The sequence below is a fragment of the Homarus americanus genome, unplaced genomic scaffold (assembly GCF_018991925.1).
Source record: "Homarus americanus isolate GMGI-L3 unplaced genomic scaffold, GMGI_Hamer_2.0 scaffold51817, whole genome shotgun sequence".
Classification (NCBI taxonomy): domain Eukaryota; kingdom Metazoa; phylum Arthropoda; class Malacostraca; order Decapoda; family Nephropidae; genus Homarus; species Homarus americanus.
This window is the reverse complement of record NW_024756813.1, coordinates 3,997-9,144: the sequence shown is the minus strand read 5'-3', so window position 1 is coordinate 9,144 and position 5,148 is coordinate 3,997. Positions and strand designations below refer to the sequence as shown.

The window sequence follows — 5,148 nt, the reverse complement described above, 5'->3', positions numbered from 1 at the left end:
ATATAAGACCGAGGTAGATAGATAGATAGAACCCCTCACTTAGTTCTTCTTCTTCTCCTCTGCTCGTGTTGCATTTGCCTCGAGCGTGGATCAGGCCTAGCCCTGGGCTTAGGAGGGACTAACCCATGTCCAACTGATGTTCACATGGAACCCTCTCCGCTTCGGTCATCAAGGAGTCTCTCTCGAGTATTTACTACCACCAAGATCTGCACCAGTGGCGGCTCAGGCCGGCCCACGCCGAAACCCCAGGCCACCACTGCACCTCCTACTCACCGCTGAGGGCTCCAGTGTCAGAGATCGAGAATGCTTGAGCGCCATACCATTTTAAGGGCTAGGTGCTTCGGCAGGTGAGTTGTTACACACTCCTTAGCGGATTCCAACTTCCATGGCCACCGTCCTGCTGTCTATAGCAACCAACGCCTTTCAATGAGATCTGAATGAGCATTCATTTAGGCCCCTTAACTCGACGTTTGGTTCATCCCACAGCGCCAGTTCTGCTTACCAAAAGTGGCCCGCTAGATACTCAGATTAGTCGCCGGAGCTTCATCCCAACAAGCAAGCTCGGCATCTCACCCATTTAAAGTTTGAGAATAGGTTGAGGACGTTTCGTCCCCAAGACCTCAAATCATTCGCTTTACCGGATGAAATTCACCCTGCGAGTTCCAGCTATCCTGAGGGAAACTTCGGAGGGAACCAGCTACTAGATGATTCGATTAGTCTTTCGCCCCTATACCCAGCTCCGACGATCGATTTGCACGCCAGAATCGCTACGGACCTCCACCAGAGTTTCCTCTGGCTTCATCCTGGCCAGGCATAGTTCACCATCTTTCGGGTCCCAACATATATGCTCATGGTACTTGCCGACTGCCCGCGAGCCTGCCCCGGTGCGCCTCCGCCGTTTACCGACGGCCCGCTTCCGGGGACGGACAGCACCGCGGCGTCTTGGCAAGTCCCGGGCCTGCGCCCCCCTCCCATGAGGGGAAATTAAACTTCGACCATCGCCCTGACGACCTCCACCACACGCAACGTCCAGAGACTGGGAAAGATTCTCACCATGAAACGCGCGGGCGTAAGGGAGGCTGCAGGCAGCCGGTCAGGGATACCAAGACGCACCGGAGAGCCTGTTACAGCTGCCCCGGGCGCCCCTCACTTTCATTTCGCCTTTGGGTTTAGTGAGCCCATTGACTTGCACACATGTTAGACTCCTTGGTCCGTGTTTCAAGACGGGTCGGGTGGATCACCGACCTTTTGCACACCGCGAGAGCAAAACCGCCGCCGAGGCGGCGGCAAGCTCTTCTCGACGACCGTCGCAGGGCAGCCAGGACACCGGTGGTTCCCGCCGTCGTGCGGGTCTCCCCCCCAGACGAGCTGGGAGAGAGTCGGCGGCGAGGTACCAGTCCGACCGGGCCTTCGATGTCCCCGGCAACGGGTCGCGGTGACCTACAACGAGGCGAAATACCCCCGCCGACGCCAGCGTGAGTGGGGGCGCACCCAAACATTTTTGGGTCGCTCAATTACAACACCCCACCCAGCCAACAGCCGACGAGCTGAATCCCTTCAGTTCGACCTTCGAGTTTCCACCCGTTTGGCTCTAAACGGTTTCACGTACTCTTGAACTCTCTCTTCAAAGTTCTTTTCAACTTTCCCTCACGGTACTTGTTCGCTATCGGTCTCGTGGTCATATTTAGCCTTAGATGGAGTTTACCACCTGCTTTGGGCTGCACTTTCAAGCAACCCGACTCTACAGAGAGGCCCTTTCCGACCGTCCCATCTGTACCCTCACGGGCGCCGCCATACGGGCCTGTCACCCTCCATGGGCAGTGGCCGCTTTCAAGCTTGACTTAGACGGTATGGGACGGCGTGCTGGACCCTCTGAAACGCAACACCCCTCGTGCCCGAAGACATCGAGGTTATGCGCTGGGCTTTTCCCGGTTCAGTCGCCCTTACTAAGGGAATCCCTGTTGGTTTCTTTTCCTCCGCTTATTAATATGCTTAAATTTGGCGGGTAGCTCTCTCCTACTACGAGGTCGATCGTGAACTCATCATCCTTAGGGGGAACATGTTCCCCAACCACGAAGCGGAAGACGCTCTGCCACCGACTTTCTTCACCACCCACATTACCACGTGCTGCTGCAAAAGACATACACAGGAAGGTTTGAGGGGCTTGTCGCGGGGGTACCAAGCGGCCATGGCGCCGGTACTCCCACCCCTGACTCCGTTCCTTCTTATTCTTAAGACTGAGAGAGAGAGAGGAAGGTTTGAGGGGCTTGTCGCGAGGGTACCAGCGGCCATGGCGCCGGTACTCCCACCCCTGACTCCGTTCCTTCTTATTCTTAAGACTGAGAGAGAGAGAGGAAGGTTTGAGGGGCTTGTCGCGAGGGTACCAGCGGCCATGGCGCCGGTACTCCCACCCCTGACTCCGTTCCTTCTTATTCTTAAGACAGAGAGAGAGGAAGGTTTGAGGGGCTTGTCTCGGGGGTACCAGCGGTCATGGCGCCGGCACTCCCACCCCTGACTCCGTTCCTTCTTATTCTTCTGCTTCTTAAGACAGAGAGAGAGAGAGAGAGAGAGAGAGATAAAGGAAGGTTTGAGAGGCTTGTCTCGGGGGTACCAGCGGACATGGCGCCGGCACTCCCACCCCTGACTCCGTTCCTTCTTATTCTTCTTCTTCTTCTTCTTCTTCTGACAGAGAGAGGAAGGTTTGAGGGGCTTGTCGCGGGGTACCAGCGGCCATGGCGCCGGCACTCCCACCCCTGACTCCGTTCCTTCTCATTCTCAACGAGCAGCTTAGGTGCTCGGCCCTCTCAGCAAAATCAATAGTGGTAAATAGCCAATAGGAAAAGTGTTCCAGCAGAACATCTCTCGCAGAGTCATATACACAGTTTTAATGCATATACGCTCATGTTCCGCCCTTACTCGGCCGCACCTTTGCCGCTTAAACTTTGACCTCTTTCCCCGTTCCTGCATGCCACAGCAGTGGCACTTGTTTATCCGGAGAAAGAGAGCGAGAGTCGCAGTATTAATTGGCGTGAGCGGACTTTCCGGCTGCAGAACTAGTGCTCTATCCCGGCGAGCGCCGTTATGAGGCGCAACACCGTCTTTAACGCGTTTAGAGAGAACTCCCCCTGCCTCCCTCCCAGGCCTGTCATGAGATAGACGTGGACTCGTGGCGAACTCTCAAAGAGAACTCCCACACCGCGTCTGACCGTGGGAGAGGGTGGAGGAGAGAGTGAGGAGGAGCACGGCGTCACCCAAACATTCTCGTCCCGACGAGAGCAATTGTCATCTCTCTGCCTGCGCCACTACATGGTAGACTGCGGGCCCAGGCGCACTCATCAATTTAGGTTCCACTGCAATGCATACCAAGCACTCTTTTCGAGGTGATAGACGAAATTCCGGCGGGGCTTACTTAAAAGATATCCGACCCGGTTTCGTTTCCTCTTCGTGGGATGGAGTGCTTCTTCTCCGAGAGAGGAGGAGGACGTGTGCCTCTTAGAACATGTGCAGCATCAGCCATGAGCGGCCGACGGCCATTCGTGTCTCTGTGGACAGCAGGCAAAAGAGCGCCTCCAGTTATTTGCGAGGGCGACAACTGTCGTCGGGACGGGACACACACACATGTGTGTGTGCCCGGCTTTGTTGTGGTTGAATGTGGGTGCGCCAAGTCCATGGACTTGCTAGTGATAGGCTTGTTTTTAAGGGCACACCTGGCGCAAGGCGCGGGCGATTAAACCCCAAGGCGGAAGCTCAGTTCGGGTTATCCTCGTGTCGGGGAGACAGTCAGCAGGCACCGAACTCGCAGCAACCGATGGATGTATATTTCCGACCCTCGTAGAGGAGTGGCGGCGACAAGCTCATATGGCTGCCGCCGCCGCAATATGCGTTCAACTTGTCGATGTATCTGGTATTCTTGCGATTCACATACCGACACGCGGTTTGCTGCGGTCTTCATCGACCCACGAGCCGAGTGATCCCCCGTTAAGAATTGTGTATTTGCCATTTGGTCTTTTTGCGACTAACCATCACAGGTCGAGTCTCAATGAAAGGGTTTGACAGACATCGCCCAAGTTTGTGGTTTGGGTTTGGCCGGACGGCTTGTTGTTGTTTTTTGACACTTCAATTTCACTCTTTTTGGGTCAAGAGGCTTATTCGCCGGTAGTAAGGAACGGACGGGCAGCCGTCCAAAGCCCCGTCCGTCCTGCTCCGGTCTTCGCGCTCTCGCCCGAGTGTGGTCCACCCACAGCGTGGTACCTATTTTTGGTGCGGGGGCCGGGATTGTCCTCTTTCGCTGCTGGAGTTGCCAGAGCCATGGCCCCCAGTTTGGGAACCACTGATATAGAGGCTCTGGTTCTTCGTTATCAGTTTTTATGCTTCTAGGCCACCATCTGTGCGATGTGTTGTTGTTTTCCTCATTTAGTTGGTATATTATGGGATTCTGTTCTTGTTGGATTTTTTTCCCATATTGCATTTGCTTGGGTGTACATTCTAGTGTTGAGTGGGTCTATACCGTGTTCTGTGAGTATGTCTTGTACTGTTTGTGTGTATGGTGGTTGGTGTTTTGCCGCTCTTCTGAGGGCTATATTTTGCACTGCTTGAAATTTAAGTTTGTTTGTTCTTGCGATTGTGTTCAGAGGTATCGGAGAGTATTCTAAGTGTGGTCTGATCAGTGCTTTGTATAGGTGCAATTGCGTGTTGGTGTTAAATTGGCGGAATCTTCTGAGCTTTGTAAGTTGTGATTTTGCAATTGTTATTCTTTCATTGATGTGGGGGATTATTCCGTTTCTGGTTATCTTGAGTCCTAATATTTTTCCGTTGGCAACATATGGTATTTGTTGGTTATTGGCAATAATGGGGTAGGGGTTTGTTTTTGCTATGTCAATTATTTTGAGTTTTTGGACATTGGTTTTTATCTTCCATTTTCGTTCATAGTTGTTTATTATCTCTATTTCTCTGCTTGTTCTGATGGCCATCATTTGTTTGGATTTTCCTGGGTACCTGACTATCTGTGTGACATCAGCTGCGTATGCTATATATGCCGATTGCCGTGGTTGCGGCATGTCTGCTGCGTATACAGTGTATAATGTCGGCGATATATTACTGCCTTGGGGAACTCCACTATGAAGGTTGAAAGTTTGTCCTAGATGGTTG

The 5,148-nt window shown here is 53.2% G+C and overlaps 1 non-coding gene across 1 annotated transcript; it reads right to left on the bottom strand.

The window, feature by feature from the left end:
- Positions 1-3,823: 3,823 nt before the first annotated feature.
- On the bottom strand, positions 3,824-3,987 carry LOC121856908. Its single transcript, XR_006087074.1, has one exon. It is a non-coding gene; the product is annotated as a 5.8S ribosomal RNA (ribosomal RNA).
- Between the last annotated feature and the right edge of the window lie 1,161 nt (positions 3,988-5,148).